Source organism: Halichoerus grypus, chromosome X, assembly GCF_964656455.1.
Source record: "Halichoerus grypus chromosome X, mHalGry1.hap1.1, whole genome shotgun sequence".
NCBI lineage: Eukaryota > Metazoa > Chordata > Mammalia > Carnivora > Phocidae > Halichoerus > Halichoerus grypus.
Window position 1 is genome coordinate 78,137,758 of NC_135727.1, and position 17,719 is coordinate 78,155,476.

Sequence of the window (17,719 nt, forward strand, 5' to 3'; positions counted from 1 at the left end):
CTCATTCGTAAGAGCTTTAGACTCCCTGGCAGTGCTCTCACGCACGCACACAACAAAATGCATCCACCCTCCGGAGCGGCTCTTTTTGCGGAAGCACGGATTCTCTAGCGAGTTTTTCCTTCGAGGTAGGTGGCTGAATTTCAGCCTGCACGCTCCCCTGGGGCACCGCTACTAGCCCCATAACCATGATGTGATTTGTGAGCTGCCTTCTGTACCGGCCTGTCTCTACCCCGATTTTACGAAATGGAACTCATCCCCAGGCTCTCACCCACAGTACACCCTAAACGGCTTCCTCCCACAGAGAGGTCGTCGGAAGATAAAACAGTGTTTCTGTACACTCTTGTTTCTTCGAGTTAGAATTCTAGCGATTCGACTTCTATGCAAAAGTAGGGCCGCTGTGCTAGCTAAATGAAACACACCGGGAGTCTTGTCTTGCCTTTGCTGGGGCCTGAGTCTCACTCGTAATGAGCTTTGGACTCCCTTGCAGTGCTCTCAGGCATGCACACAACAAAATGCTTCCACCCTCAGGAGCGGCTGTTTTCAATAAGCACGGATTCTGTACCGAGTTTTTCCTTCGAGTTAGGTGGCTGGCTTTCAGGCTGCACGCACCCCCTGGGCAATGCTACTAGCCCCATAACCATGATTTGATTGGTGAGCTGCCATTTGTACGGGCCTGTCTCTACCCCGATTTTACAAAATGGAACAAGTCCCGTGACTCTCATCCACACTACACCCTAAACGGCTTCCACGCACAGGGAGGTCTTCGGAAGCTAAAACACTGTTTCTGTACACTGTTCTTTCTTCCAGTTGGAACGCTTGCGATTAGATTTCCATGCAAAAGTAGGGCCGCAGTGCTAGCTAAAACAAACCCATGGGGAGTCTTGTCCTGCCTTTGGCTGGGGCCTGAGTCGCGCTCGTAAAAAGCTTCGTACTCCCTTGCAGTGCTCGCACCCACGCACACAACTAAAGGATTCCACCCTCAGGAGCGGCTGTTTTCAATGAAGCACAGATTCTCTACCGAGTTTTTCCTTCGAGATGGGTGGCTGAATATCAGCCTGCGCACTCCGCGGGGGCAACGCTACTAGCCCCATAACCATGATTTGATTTGTGAGCTGCCATTTGTACGGGCCTGTCTCTACCCCGATTTTACGAAATGGCACCAGTCCCGTGACTCTCACCCACACTACACCCTAAACTGCTTCCTCCCACAGAGAGGTCGTCGGAAGCTAAAACACTGTTTCTGTACCCTGTTGGTTCTTCGAGTTAGAATGCTAGCGATGAGACTTCCATGCAAAAGTAGGGCCACTGTGCTAGCTAAATGAAACACACCGGGAGTCTTGTCTTGCCTTTGATGGGGCCTGAGTCTCACGCGTAAAGAGCTTTGGACTCCCTTGCAGTGCTCTCAGGCATGCGCACAACAAAATGCTTCCACCCTCAGGAGGGGCTGTTTTCAATGAAGCACAGATCCTCTACCGAGTTTTTCCTTCGAGTTAGGTGGCTGGCTTTCAGCCTCCACGCACAACCCGGGGCAATGCTACTAGCCCCATAACCATGATGTGATTTGTGAGCTGCCTTCTGTACCGACCTGTCTCTACCCCGATTTTCCGAAGTGGAACCAGTCCTGTGGCTCTCACCCAAACTAAACCCGAAACTTCTTCCTCCCACAGAGAGGTCATTGGAAGCTAAAACCCTGTTTCTGGACACTGTTGTTTGTTCGAGTAGAACCCTACTGATTAGACTTCAATGCAAAAGTAGGGCCGCTGTGCTAGCTTAGTCAAACACATGGGGAGTGTTGTTCTGCCTTTTGCTGGGGCCTGAGTTTCACTCGTGAAAAGGTTTGGAATCCCTTTCAGTGCTCTCACGCACGCACACAACAAAATGCTTCCGCCCTCAGTAGCGGCTGTTGTCGCTGAAGCACGGATTCTCTACCGAGGTTTCCTTCGTGTTAGGTGGCTGACTTTCAGCCTGCACGCTCCCCCGTGGCCACGCTCCTAGCCCCATAAACATGATGTGATTTGTGAGCTGCCTTCTGTTCCGGCCTGTCTCTACCCCGATTTTACGAAATGGAACCCATCCCCAGGCTCTCACACACAGTACACCCTAAACGGCTTCCTCCCACAGAGAGGTCGTCGGAAGCTAAAACCCTGTTTCTGTACACTGTTGTTTGTTCGAGTTAGAACCCTACCGATTAGACTTCAATGCAAAAGTAGGGCCGCAGTGCATGCTAGGTCAAACACACCGGGAGTCTTGTCCTGCCTTTTGGTGGGGCCTGAGTCTCATTCGTAAGAGCTTTAGACTCCCTGGCAGTGCTCTCACGCACGCACACAACAAAATGCATCCACCCTCCGGAGCGGCTCTTTTTGCGGAAGCACGGATTCTCTAGCGAGTTTTTCCTTCGAGGTAGGTGGCTGAATTTCAGCCTGCACGCTCCCCTGGGGCACCGCTACTAGCCCCATAACCATGATGTGATTTGTGAGCTGCCTTCTGTACCGGCCTGTCTCTACCCCGATTTTACGAAATGGAACTCATCCCCAGGCTCTCACCCACAGTACACCCTAAACGGCTTCCTCCCACAGAGAGGTCGTCGGAAGATAAAACAGTGTTTCTGTACACTCTTGTTTCTTCGAGTTAGAATTCTAGCGATTCGACTTCTATGCAAAAGTAGGGCCGCTGTGCTAGCTAAATGAAACACACCGGGAGTCTTGTCTTGCCTTTGCTGGGGCCTGAGTCTCACTCGTAATGAGCTTTGGACTCCCTTGCAGTGCTCTCAGGCATGCACACAACAAAATGCTTCCACCCTCAGGAGCGGCTGTTTTCAATAAGCACGGATTCTGTACCGAGTTTTTCCTTCGAGTTAGGTGGCTGGCTTTCAGGCTGCACGCACCCCCTGGGCAATGCTACTAGCCCCATAACCATGATTTGATTGGTGAGCTGCCATTTGTACGGGCCTGTCTCTACCCCGATTTTACAAAATGGAACAAGTCCCGTGACTCTCATCCACACTACACCCTAAACGGCTTCCACGCACAGGGAGGTCTTCGGAAGCTAAAACACTGTTTCTGTACACTGTTCTTTCTTCCAGTTGGAACGCTTGCGATTAGATTTCCATGCAAAAGTAGGGCCGCAGTGCTAGCTAAAACAAACCCATGGGGAGTCTTGTCCTGCCTTTGGCTGGGGCCTGAGTCGCGCTCGTAAAAAGCTTCGTACTCCCTTGCAGTGCTCGCACCCACGCACACAACTAAAGGATTCCACCCTCAGGAGCGGCTGTTTTCAATGAAGCACAGATTCTCTACCGAGTTTTTCCTTCGAGATGGGTGGCTGAATATCAGCCTGCGCACTCCGCGGGGGCAACGCTACTAGCCCCATAACCATGATTTGATTTGTGAGCTGCCATTTGTACGGGCCTGTCTCTACCCCGATTTTACGAAATGGCACCAGTCCCGTGACTCTCACCCACACTACACCCTAAACTGCTTCCTCCCACAGAGAGGTCGTCGGAAGCTAAAACACTGTTTCTGTACCCTGTTGGTTCTTCGAGTTAGAATGCTAGCGATGAGACTTCCATGCAAAAGTAGGGCCACTGTGCTAGCTAAATGAAACACACCGGGAGTCTTGTCTTGCCTTTGATGGGGCCTGAGTCTCACGCGTAAAGAGCTTTGGACTCCCTTGCAGTGCTCTCAGGCATGCGCACAACAAAATGCTTCCACCCTCAGGAGGGGCTGTTTTCAATGAAGCACAGATCCTCTACCGAGTTTTTCCTTCGAGTTAGGTGGCTGGCTTTCAGCCTCCACGCACAACCCGGGGCAATGCTACTAGCCCCATAACCATGATGTGATTTGTGAGCTGCCTTCTGTACCGACCTGTCTCTACCCCGATTTTCCGAAGTGGAACCAGTCCTGTGGCTCTCACCCAAACTAAACCCGAAACTTCTTCCTCCCACAGAGAGGTCATTGGAAGCTAAAACCCTGTTTCTGGACACTGTTGTTTGTTCGAGTAGAACCCTACTGATTAGACTTCAATGCAAAAGTAGGGCCGCTGTGCTAGCTTAGTCAAACACATGGGGAGTGTTGTTCTGCCTTTTGCTGGGGCCTGAGTTTCACTCGTGAAAAGGTTTGGAATCCCTTTCAGTGCTCTCACGCACGCACACAACAAAATGCTTCCGCCCTCAGTAGCGGCTGTTGTCGCTGAAGCACGGATTCTCTACCGAGGTTTCCTTCGTGTTAGGTGGCTGACTTTCAGCCTGCACGCTCCCCCGTGGCCACGCTCCTAGCCCCATAAACATGATGTGATTTGTGAGCTGCCTTCTGTTCCGGCCTGTCTCTACCCCGATTTTACGAAATGGAACCCATCCCCAGGCTCTCACACACAGTACACCCTAAACGGCTTCCTCCCACAGAGAGGTCGTCGGAAGCTAAAACCCTGTTTCTGTACACTGTTGTTTGTTCGAGTTAGAACCCTACCGATTAGACTTCAATGCAAAAGTAGGGCCGCAGTGCATGCTAGGTCAAACACACCGGGAGTCTTGTCCTGCCTTTTGGTGGGGCCTGAGTCTCATTCGTAAGAGCTTTAGACTCCCTGGCAGTGCTCTCACGCACGCACGCAACAAAATGCTTCCACCCTCCGGAGCGGCTGTTTTTGCTGAAGCACGGATTCTCTAGCGAGTTTTTCCTTCGAGGTAGGTGGCTGAATTTCAGCCTGCACGCTCCCCTGGGGCAACGCTACTAACCCCATAACCATGATGTGATTTGTGAGCTGCCTTCTGTACCGGCCTGTCTCTACCCCGATTTTACGAAATGGAACTCATCCCCAGGCTCTCACCCACAGTACACCCTAAACGGCTTCCTCCCACAGAGAGGTCGTCGGAAGATAAAACAGTGTTTCTGTACACTCTTGTTTCTTCGAGTTAGAATTCTAGCGATTCGACTTCTATGCAAAAGTAGGGCCGCTGTGCTAGCTAAATGAAACACACCGGGAGTCTTGTCTTGCCTTTGCTGGGGCCTGAGTCTCACTCGTAATGAGCTTTGGACTCCCTTGCAGTGCTCTCAGGCATGCACACAACAAAATGCTTCCACCCTCAGGAGCGGCTGTTTTCAATAAGCACGGATTCTGTACCGAGTTTTTCCTTCGAGTTAGGTGGCTGGCTTTCAGGCTGCACGCACCCCCTGGGCAATGCTACTAGCCCCATAACCATGATTTGATTGGTGAGCTGCCATTTGTACGGGCCTGTCTCTACCCCGATTTTACAAAATGGAACAAGTCCCGTGACTCTCATCCACACTACACCCTAAACGGCTTCCACGCACAGGGAGGTCTTCAGAAGCTAAAACACTGTTTCTCTACACTGTTCTTTCTTCCAGTTGGAACGCTTGCGATTAGATTTCCATGCAAAAGTAGGGCCGCAGTGCTAGCTAAAACAAACACATGGGGAGTCTTGTCCTGCCTTTGGCTGGGGCCTGAGTCGCGCTCGTAAAAAGCTTCGTACTCCCTTGCAGTGCTCGCACCCACGCACACAACTAAAGGATTCCACCCTCAGGAGCGGCTGTTTTCAATGAAGCACAGATTCTCTACCGAGTTTTTCCTTCGAGATGGGTGGCTGAATATCAGCCTGCGCACTCCGCGGGGGCAACGCTCCTAGCCCCATAACCATGATTTGATTTGTGAGCTGCCATTTGTACGGGCCTGTCTCTACCCCGATTTTACGAAATGGCACCAGTCCCGTGACTCTCACCCACACTACACCCTAAACTGCTTCCTCCCACAGAGAGGTCGTCGGAAGCTAAAACACTGTTTCTGTACCCTGTTGGTTCTTCGAGTTAGAATGCTAGCGATGAGACTTCCATGCAAAAGTAGGGCCACTGTGCTAGCTAAATGAAACACACCGGGAGTCTTGTCTTGCCTTTGATGGGGCCTGAGTCTCACGCGTAAAGAGCTTTGGACTCCCTTGCAGTGCTCTCAGGCATGCGCACAACAAAATGCTTCCACCCTCAGGAGGGGCTGTTTTCAATGAAGCACAGATCCTCTACCGAGTTTTTCCTTCGAGTTAGGTGGCTGGCTTTCAGCCTCCACGCACAACCCGGGGCAATGCTACTAGCCCCATAACCATGATGTGATTTGTGAGCTGCCTTCTGTACCGACCTGTCTCTACCCCGATTTTCCGAAGTGGAACCAGTCCTGTGGCTCTCACCCAAACTAAACCCGAAACTTCTTCCTCCCACAGAGAGGTCATTGGAAGCTAAAACCCTGTTTCTGGACACTGTTGTTTGTTCGAGTAGAACCCTACTGATTAGACTTCAATGCAAAAGTAGGGCCGCTGTGCTAGCTTAGTCAAACACATGGGGAGTGTTGTTCTGCCTTTTGCTGGGGCCTGAGTTTCACTCGTGAAAAGGTTTGGAATCCCTTTCAGTGCTCTCACGCACGCACACAACAAAATGCTTCCGCCCTCAGTAGCGGCTGTTGTCGCTGAAGCACGGATTCTCTACCGAGGTTTCCTTCGTGTTAGGTGGCTGACTTTCAGCCTGCACGCTCCCCCGTGGCCACGCTCCTAGCCCCATAAACATGATGTGATTTGTGAGCTGCCTTCTGTTCCGGCCTGTCTCTACCCCGATTTTACGAAATGGAACCCATCCCCAGGCTCTCACACACAGTACACCCTAAACGGCTTCCTCCCACAGAGAGGTCGTCGGAAGCTAAAACCCTGTTTCTGTACACTGTTGTTTGTTCGAGTTAGAACCCTACCGATTAGACTTCAATGCAAAAGTAGGGCCGCAGTGCATGCTAGGTCAAACACACCGGGAGTCTTGTCCTGCCTTTTGGTGGGGCCTGAGTCTCATTCGTAAGAGCTTTAGACTCCCTGGCAGTGCTCTCACGCACGCACACAACAAAATGCTTCCGCCCTCCGGAGCGGCTCTTTTTGCTGAAGCACGGATTCTCTAGCGAGTTTTTCCTTCGAGGTAGGTGGCTGAATTTCAGCCTGCACGCTCCCCTGGGGCAACGCTACTAGCCCCATAACCATGATGTGATTTGTGAGCTGCCTTCTGTACCGGCCTGTCTCTACCCCGATTTTACGAAATGGAACTCATCCCCAGGCTCTCACCCACAGTACACCCTAAACGGCTTCCTCCCACAGAGAGGTCGTCGGAAGATAAAACAGTGTTTCTGTACACTCTTGTTTCTTCGAGTTAGAATTCTAGCGATTCGACTTCTATGCAAAAGTAGGGCCGCTGTGCTAGCTAAATGAAACACACCGGGAGTCTTGTCTTGCCTTTGCTGGGGCCTGAGTCTCACTCGTAATGAGCTTTGGACTCCCTTGCAGTGCTCTCAGGCATGCACACAACAAAATGCTTCCACCCTCAGGAGCGGCTGTTTTCAATAAGCACGGATTCTGTACCGAGTTTTTCCTTCGAGTTAGGTGGCTGGCTTTCAGGCTGCACGCACCCCCTGGGCAATGCTACTAGTCCCATAACCATGATTTGATTGGTGAGCTGCCATTTGTACGGGCCTGTCTCTACCCCGATTTTACAAAATGGAACAAGTCCCGTGACTCTCATCCACACTACACCCTAAACGGCTTCCACGCACAGGGAGGTCTTCGGAAGCTAAAACACTGTTTCTGTACACTGTTCTTTCTTCCAGTTGGAACGCTTGCGATTAGATTTCCATGCAAAAGTAGGGCCGCAGTGGTAGCTAAAACAAACACATGGGGAGTCTTGTCCTGCCTTTGGCTGGGGCCTGAGTCGCGCTCGTAAAAAGCTTCGTACTCCCTTGCAGTGCTCGCACCCACGCACACAACTAAAGGATTCCACCCTCAGGAGCGGCTATTTTCAATGAAGCACAGATTCTCTACCGAGTTTTTCCTTCGAGATGGGTGGCTGAATATCAGCCTGCGCACTCCGCGGGGGCAACGCTACTAGCCCCATAACCATGATTTGATTTGTGAGCTGCCATTTGTACGGGCCTGTCTCTACCCCGATTTTACGAAATGGCACCAGTCCCGTGACTCTCACCCACACTACACCCTAAACTGCTTCCTCCCACAGAGAGGTCGTCGGAAGCTAAAACACTGTTTCTGTACCCTGTTGGTTCTTCGAGTTAGAATGCTAGCGATGAGACTTCCATGCAAAAGTAGGGCCACTGTGCTAGCTAAATGAAACACACCGGGAGTCTTGTCTTGCCTTTGATGGGGCCTGAGTCTCACGCGTAAAGAGCTTTGGACTCCCTTGCAGTGCTCTCAGGCATGCGCACAACAAAATGCTTCCACCCTCAGGAGGGGCTGTTTTCAATGAAGCACAGATCCTCTACCGAGTTTTTCCTTCGAGTTAGGTGGCTGGCTTTCAGCCTCCACGCACAACCCGGGGCAATGCTACTAGCCCCATAACCATGATGTGATTTGTGAGCTGCCTTCGGTACCGACCTGTCTCTACCCCGATTTTCCGAAGTGGAACCAGTCCTGTGGCTCTCACCCAAACTAAACCCGAAACTTCTTCCTCCCACAGAGAGGTCATTGGAAGCTAAAACCCTGTTTCTGGACACTGTTGTTTGTTCGAGTAGAACCCTACTGATTAGACTTCAATGCAAAAGTAGGGCCGCTGTGCTAGCTTAGTCAAACACATGGGGAGTGTTGTTCTGCCTTTTGCTGGGGCCTGAGTTTCACTCGTGAAAAGGTTTGGAATCCCTTTCAGTGCTCTCACGCACGCACACAACAAAATGCTTCCGCCCTCAGTAGCGGCTGTTGTCGCTGAAGCACGGATTCTCTACCGAGGTTTCCTTCGTGTTAGGTGGCTGACTTTCAGCCTGCACGCTCCCCCGTGGCCACGCTCCTAGCCCCATAAACATGATGTGATTTGTGAGCTGCCTTCTGTTCCGGCCTGTCTCTACCCCGATTTTACGAAATGGAACCCATCCCCAGGCTCTCACACACAGTACACCCTAAACGGCTTCCTCCCACAGAGAGGTCGTCGGAAGCTAAAACCCTGTTTCTGTACACTGTTGTTTGTTCGAGTTAGAACCCTACCGATTAGACTTCAATGCAAAAGTAGGGCCGCAGTGCATGCTAGGTCAAACACACCGGGAGTCTTGTCCTGCCTTTTGGTGGGGCCTGAGTCTCATTCGTAAGAGCTTTAGACTCCCTGGCAGTGCTCTCACGCACGCACACAACAAAATGCTTCCACCCTCCGGAGCGGCTGTTTTTGCTGAAGCACGGATTCTCTAGCGAGTTTTTCCTTCGAGGTAGGTGGCTGAATTTCAGCCTGCACGCTCCCCTGGGGCAACGCTACTAGCCCCATAACCATGATGTGATTTGTGAGCTGCCTTCTGTACCGGCCTGTCTCTACCCCGATTTTACGAAATGGAACTCATCCCCAGGCTCTCACCCACAGTACACCCTAAACGGCTTCCTCCCACAGAGAGGTCATCGGAAGATAAAACAGTGTTTCTGTACACTCTTGTTTCTTCGAGTTAGAATTCTAGCGATTCGACTTCTATGCAAAAGTAGGGCCGCTGTGCTAGCTAAATGAAACACACCGGGAGTCTTGTCTTGCCTTTGCTGGGGCCTGAGTCTCACTCGTAATGAGCTTTGGACTCCCTTGCAGTGCTCTCAGGCATGCACACAACAAAATGCTTCCACCCTCAGGAGCGGCTGTTTTCAATAAGCACGGATTCTGTACCGAGTTTTTCCTTCGAGTTAGGTGGCTGGCTTTCAGGCTGCACGCATCCCCTGGGCAATGCTACTAGCCCCATAACCATGATTTGATTGGTGAGCTGCCATTTGTACGGGCCTGTCTCTACCCCGATTTTACAAAATGGAACAAGTCCCGTGACTCTCATCCACACTACACCCTAAACGGCTTCCACGCACAGGGAGGTCTTCGGAAGCTAAAACACTGTTTCTGTACACTGTTCTTTCTTCCAGTTGGAACGCTTGCGATTAGATTTCCATGCAAAAGTAGGGCCGCAGTGCTAGCTAAAACAAACCCATGGGGAGTCTTGTCCTGCCTTTGGCTGGGGCCTGAGTCGCGCTCGTAAAAAGCTTCGTACTCCCTTGCAGTGCTCGCACCCACGCACACAACTAAAGGATTCCACCCTCAGGAGCGGCTGTTTTCAATGAAGCACAGATTCTCTACCGAGTTTTTCCTTCGAGATGGGTGGCTGAATATCAGCCTGCGCACTCCGCGGGGGCAACGCTACTAGCCCCATAACCATGATTTGATTTGTGAGCTGCCATTTGTACGGGCCTGTCTCTACCCCGATTTTACGAAATGGCACCAGTCCCGTGACTCTCACCCACACTACACCCTAAACTGCTTCCTCCCACAGAGAGGTCGTCGGAAGCTAAAACACTGTTTCTGTACCCTGTTGGTTCTTCGAGTTAGAATGCTAGCGATTAGACTTCCATGCAAAAGTAGGGCCACTGTGCTAGCTAAATGAAACACACCGGGAGTCTTGTCTTGCCTTTGATGGGGCCTGAGTCTCACGCGTAAAGAGCTTTGGACTCCCTTGCAGTGCTCTCAGGCATGCGCACAACAAAATGCTTCCACCCTCAGGAGGGGCTGTTTTCAATGAAGCACAGATCCTCTACCGAGTTTTTCCTTCGAGTTAGGTGGCTGGCTTTCAGCCTCCACGCACAACCCGGGGCAATGCTACTAGCCCCATAACCATGATGTGATTTGTGAGCTGCCTTCTGTACCGACCTGTCTCTACCCCGATTTTCCGAAGTGGAACCAGTCCTGTGGCTCTCACCCAAACTAAACCCGAAACTTCTTCCTCCCACAGAGAGGTCATTGGAAGCTAAAACCCTGTTTCTGGACACTGTTGTTTGTTCGAGTAGAACCCTACTGATTAGACTTCAATGCAAAAGTAGGGCCGCTGTGCTAGCTTAGTCAAACACATGGGGAGTGTTGTTCTGCCTTTTGCTGGGGCCTGAGTTTCACTCGTGAAAAGGTTTGGAATCCCTTTCAGTGCTCTCACGCACGCACACAACAAAATGCTTCCGCCCTCAGTAGCGGCTGTTGTCGCTGAAGCACGGATTCTCTACCGAGGTTTCCTTCGTGTTAGGTGGCTGACTTTCAGCCTGCACGCTCCCCCGTGGCCACGCTCCTAGCCCCATAAACATGATGTGATTTGTGAGCTGCCTTCTGTTCCGGCCTGTCTCTACCCCGATTTTACGAAATGGAACCCATCCCCAGGCTCTCACACACAGTACACCCTAAACGGCTTCCTCCCACAGAGAGGTCGTCGGAAGCTAAAACCCTGTTTCTGTACACTGTTGTTTGTTCGAGTTAGAACCCTACCGATTAGACTTCAATGCAAAAGTAGGGCCGCAGTGCATGCTAGGTCAAACACACCGGGAGTCTTGTCCTGCCTTTTGGTGGGGCCTGAGTCTCATTCGTAAGAGCTTTAGACTCCCTGGCAGTGCTCTCACGCACGCACGCAACAAAATGCATCCACCCTCCGGAGCGGCTCTTTTTGCGGAAGCACGGATTCTCTAGCGAGTTTTTCCTTCGAGGTAGGTGGCTGAATTTCAGCCTGCACGCTCCCCTGGGGCACCGCTACTAGCCCCATAACCATGATGTGATTTGTGAGCTGCCTTCTGTACCGGCCTGTCTCTACCCCGATTTTACGAAATGGAACTCATCTCCAGGCTCTCACCCACAGTACACCCTAAACGGCTTCCTCCCACAGAGAGGTCGTCGGAAGATAAAACAGTGTTTCTGTACACTCTTGTTTCTTCGAGTTAGAATTCTAGCGATTCGACTTCTATGCAAAAGTAGGGCCGCTGTGCTAGCTAAATGAAACACACCGGGAGTCTTGTCTTGCCTTTGCTGGGGCCTGAGTCTCACTCGTAATGAGCTTTGGACTCCCTTGCAGTGCTCTCAGGCATGCACACAACAAAATGCTTCCACCCTCAGGAGCGGCTGTTTTCAATAAGCACGGATTCTGTACCGAGTTTTTCCTTCGAGTTAGGTGGCTGGCTTTCAGGCTGCACGCACCCCCTGGGCAATGCTACTAGCCCCATAACCATGATTTGATTGGTGAGCTGCCATTTGTACGGGCCTGTCTCTACCCCGATTTTACAAAATGGAACAAGTCCCGTGACTCTCATCCACACTACACCCTAAACGGCTTCCACGCACAGGGAGGTCTTCGGAAGCTAAAACACTGTTTCTGTACACTGTTCTTTCTTCCAGTTGGAACGCTTGCGATTAGATTTCCATGCAAAAGTAGGGCCGCAGTGCTAGCTAAAACAAACCCATGGGGAGTCTTGTCCTGCCTTTGGCTGGGGCCTGAGTCGCGCTCGTAAAAAGCTTCGTACTCCCTTGCAGTGCTCGCACCCACGCACACAACTAAAGGATTCCACCCTCAGGAGCGGCTGTTTTCAATGAAGCACAGATTCTCTACCGAGTTTTTCCTTCGAGATGGGTGGCTGAATATCAGCCTGCGCACTCCGCGGGGGCAACGCTACTAGCCCCATAACCATGATTTGATTTGTGAGCTGCCATTTGTACGGGCCTGTCTCTACCCCGATTTTACGAAATGGCACCAGTCCCGTGACTCTCACCCACACTACACCCTAAACTGCTTCCTCCCACAGAGAGGTCGTCGGAAGCTAAAACACTGTTTCTGTACCCTGTTGGTTCTTCGAGTTAGAATGCTAGCGATTAGACTTCCATGCAAAAGTAGGGCCACTGTGCTAGCTAAATGAAACACACCGGGAGTCTTGTCTTGCCTTTGATGGGGCCTGAGTCTCACGCGTAAAGAGCTTTGGACTCCCTTGCAGTGCTCTCAGGCATGCGCACAACAAAATGCTTCCACCCTCAGGAGGGGCTGTTTTCAATGAAGCACAGATCCTCTACCGAGTTTTTCCTTCGAGTTAGGTGGCTGGCTTTCAGCCTCCACGCACAACCCGGGGCAATGCTACTAGCCCCATAACCATGATGTGATTTGTGAGCTGCCTTCTGTACCGACCTGTCTCTACCCCGATTTTCCGAAGTGGAACCAGTCCTGTGGCTCTCACCCAAACTAAACCCGAAACTTCTTCCTCCCACAGAGAGGTCATTGGAAGCTAAAACCCTGTTTCTGGACACTGTTGTTTGTTCGAGTAGAACCCTACTGATTAGACTTCAATGCAAAAGTAGGGCCGCTGTGCTAGCTTAGTCAAACACATGGGGAGTGTTGTTCTGCCTTTTGCTGGGGCCTGAGTTTCACTCGTGAAAAGGTTTGGAATCCCTTTCAGTGCTCTCACGCACGCACACAACAAAATGCTTCCGCCCTCAGTAGCGGCTGTTGTCGCTGAAGCACAGATTCTCTACCGAGGTTTCCTTCGTGTTAGGTGGCTGACTTTCAGCCTGCACGCTCCCCCGTGGCCACGCTCCTAGCCCCATAAACATGATGTGATTTGTGAGCTGCCTTCTGTTCCGGCCTGTCTCTACCCCGATTTTACGAAATGGAACCCATCCCCAGGCTCTCACACACAGTACACCCTAAACGGCTTCCTCCCACAGAGAGATCGTCGGAAGCTAAAACCCTGTTTCTGTACACTGTTGTTTGTTCGAGTTAGAACCCTACCGATTAGACTTCAATGCAAAAGTAGGGCCGCAGTGCATGCTAGGTCAAACACACCGGGAGTCTTGTCCTGCCTTTTGGTGGGGCCTGAGTCTCATTCGTAAGAGCTTTAGACTCCCTGGCAGTGCTCTCACGCACGCACGCAACAAAATGCATCCACCCTCCGGAGCGGCTCTTTTTGCGGAAGCACGGATTCTCTAGCGAGTTTTTCCTTCGAGGTAGGTGGCTGAATTTCAGCCTGCACGCTCCCCTGGGGCACCGCTACTAGCCCCATAACCATGATGTGATTTGTGAGCTGCCTTCTGTACCGGCCTGTCTCTACCCCGATTTTACGAAATGGAACTCATCCCCAGGCTCTCACCCACAGTACACCCTAAACGGCTTCCTCCCACAGAGAGGTCGTCGGAAGATAAAACAGTGTTTCTGTACACTCTTGTTTCTTCGAGTTAGAATTCTAGCGATTCGACTTCTATGCAAAAGTAGGGCCGCTGTGCTAGCTAAATGAAACACACCGGGAGTCTTGTCTTGCCTTTGCTGGGGCCTGAGTCTCACTCGTAATGAGCTTTGGACTCCCTTGCAGTGCTCTCAGGCATGCACACAACAAAATGCTTCCACCCTCAGGAGCGGCTGTTTTCAATAAGCACGGATTCTGTACCGAGTTTTTCCTTCGAGTTAGGTGGCTGGCTTTCAGGCTGCACGCACCCCCTGGGCAATGCTACTAGCCCCATAACCATGATTTGATTGGTGAGCTGCCATTTGTACGGGCCTGTCTCTACCCCGATTTTACAAAATGGAACAAGTCCCGTGACTCTCATCCACACTACACCCTAAACGGCTTCCACGCACAGGGAGGTCTTCGGAAGCTAAAACACTGTTTCTGTACACTGTTCTTTCTTCCAGTTGGAACGCTTGCGATTAGATTTCCATGCAAAAGTAGGGCCGCAGTGCTAGCTAAAACAAACCCATGGGGAGTCTTGTCCTGCCTTTGGCTGGGGCCTGAGTCGCGCTCGTAAAAAGCTTCGTACTCCCTTGCAGTGCTCGCACCCACGCACACAACTAAAGGATTCCACCCTCAGGAGCGGCTGTTTTCAATGAAGCACAGATTCTCTACCGAGTTTTTCCTTCGAGATGGGTGGCTGAATATCAGCCTGCGCACTCCGCGGGGGCAACGCTACTAGCCCCATAACCATGATTTGATTTGTGAGCTGCCATTTGTACGGGCCTGTCTCTACCCCGATTTTACGAAATGGCACCAGTCCCGTGACTCTCACCCACACTACACCCTAAACTGCTTCCTCCCACAGAGAGGTCGTCGGAAGCTAAAACACTGTTTCTGTACCCTGTTGGTTCTTCGAGTTAGAATGCTAGCGATTAGACTTCCATGCAAAAGTAGGGCCACTGTGCTAGCTAAATGAAACACACCGGGAGTCTTGTCTTGCCTTTGATGGGGCCTGAGTCTCACGCGTAAAGAGCTTTGGACTCCCTTGCAGTGCTCTCAGGCATGCGCACAACAAAATGCTTCCACCCTCAGGAGGGGCTGTTTTCAATGAAGCACAGATCCTCTACCGAGTTTTTCCTTCGAGTTAGGTGGCTGGCTTTCAGCCTCCACGCACAACCCGGGGCAATGCTACTAGCCCCATAACCATGATGTGATTTGTGAGCTGCCTTCTGTACCGACCTGTCTCTACCCCGATTTTCCGAAGTGGAACCAGTCCTGTGGCTCTCACCCAAACTAAACCCGAAACTTCTTCCTCCCACAGAGAGGTCATTGGAAGCTAAAACCCTGTTTCTGGACACTGTTGTTTGTTCGAGTAGAACCCTACTGATTAGACTTCAATGCAAAAGTAGGGCCGCTGTGCTAGCTTAGTCAAACACATGGGGAGTGTTGTTCTGCCTTTTGCTGGGGCCTGAGTTTCACTCGTGAAAAGGTTTGGAATCCCTTTCAGTGCTCTCACGCACGCACACAACAAAATGCTTCCGCCCTCAGTAGCGGCTGTTGTCGCTGAAGCACGGATTCTCTACCGAGGTTTCCTTCGTGTTAGGTGGCTGACTTTCAGCCTGCACGCTCCCCCGTGGCCACGCTCCTAGCCCCATAAACATGATGTGATTTGTGAGCTGCCTTCTGTTCCGGCCTGTCTCTACCCCGATTTTACGAAATGGAACCCATCCCCAGGCTCTCACACACAGTACACCCTAAACGGCTTCCTCCCACAGAGAGATCGTCGGAAGCTAAAACCCTGTTTCTGTACACTGTTGTTTGTTCGAGTTAGAACCCTACCGATTAGACTTCAATGCAAAAGTAGGGCCGCAGTGCATGCTAGGTCAAACACACCGGGAGTCTTGTCCTGCCTTTTGGTGGGGCCTGAGTCTCATTCGTAAGAGCTTTAGACTCCCTGGCAGTGCTCTCACGCACGCACGCAACAAAATGCATCCACCCTCCGGAGCGGCTCTTTTTGCGGAAGCACGGATTCTCTAGCGAGTTTTTCCTTCGAGGTAGGTGGCTGAATTTCAGCCTGCACGCTCCCCTGGGGCACCGCTACTAGCCCCATAACCATGATGTGATTTGTGAGCTGCCTTCTGTACCGGCCTGTCTCTACCCCGATTTTACGAAATGGAACTCATCCCCAGGCTCTCACCCACAGTACACCCTAAACGGCTTCCTCCCACAGAGAGGTCGTCGGAAGATAAAACAGTGTTTCTGTACACTCTTGTTTCTTCGAGTTAGAATTCTAGCGATTCGACTTCTATGCAAAAGTAGGGCCGCTGTGCTAGCTAAATGAAACACACCGGGAGTCTTGTCTTGCCTTTGCTGGGGCCTGAGTCTCACTCGTAATGAGCTTTGGACTCCCTTGCAGTGCTCTCAGGCATGCACACAACAAAATGCTTCCACCCTCAGGAGCGGCTGTTTTCAATAAGCACGGATTCTGTACCGAGTTTTTCCTTCGAGTTAGGTGGCTGGCTTTCAGGCTGCACGCACCCCCTGGGCAATGCTACTAGCCCCATAACCATGATTTGATTGGTGAGCTGCCATTTGTACGGGCCTGTCTCTACCCCGATTTTACAAAATGGAACAAGTCCCGTGACTCTCATCCACACTACACCCTAAACGGCTTCCACGCACAGGGAGGTCTTCGGAAGCTAAAACACTGTTTCTGTACACTGTTCTTTCTTCCAGTTGGAACGCTTGCGATTAGATTTCCATGCAAAAGTAGGGCCGCAGTGCTAGCTAAAACAAACCCATGGGGAGTCTTGTCCTGCCTTTGGCTGGGGCCTGAGTCGCGCTCGTAAAAAGCTTCGTACTCCCTTGCAGTGCTCGCACCCACGCACACAACTAAAGGATTCCACCCTCAGGAGCGGCTGTTTTCAATGAAGCACAGATTCTCTACCGAGTTTTTCCTTCGAGATGGGTGGCTGAATATCAGCCTGCGCACTCCGCGGGGGCAACGCTCCTAGCCCCATAACCATGATTTGATTTGTGAGCTGCCATTTGTACGGGCCTGTCTCTACCCCGATTTTACGAAATGGCACCAGTCCCGTGACTCTCACCCACACTACACCCTAAACTGCTTCCTCCCACAGAGAGGTCGTCGGAAGCTAAAACACTGTTTCTGTACCCTGTTGGTTCTTCGAGTTAGAATGCTAGCGATGAGACTTCCATGCAAAAGTAGGGCCACTGTGCTAGCTAAATGAAACACACCGGGAGTCTTGTCTTGCCTTTGATGGGGCCTGAGTCTCACGCGTAAAGAGCTTTGGACTCCCTTGCAGTGCTCTCAGGCATGCGCACAACAAAATGCTTCCACCCTCAGGAGGGGCTGTTTTCAATGAAGCACAGATCCTCTACCGAGTTTTTCCTTCGAGTTAGGTGGCTGGCTTTCAGCCTCCACGCACAACCCGGGGCAATGCTACTAGCCCCATAACCATGATGTGATTTGTGAGCTGCCTTCTGTACCGACCTGTCTCTACCCCGATTTTCCGAAGTGGAACCAGTCCTGTGGCTCTCACCCAAACTAAACCCGAAACTTCTTCCTCCCACAGAGAGGTCATTGGAAGCTAAAACCCTGTTTCTGGACACTGTTGTTTGTTCGAGTAGAACCCTACTGATTAGACTTCAATGCAAAAGTAGGGCCGCTGTGCTAGCTTAGTCAAACACATGGGGAGTGTT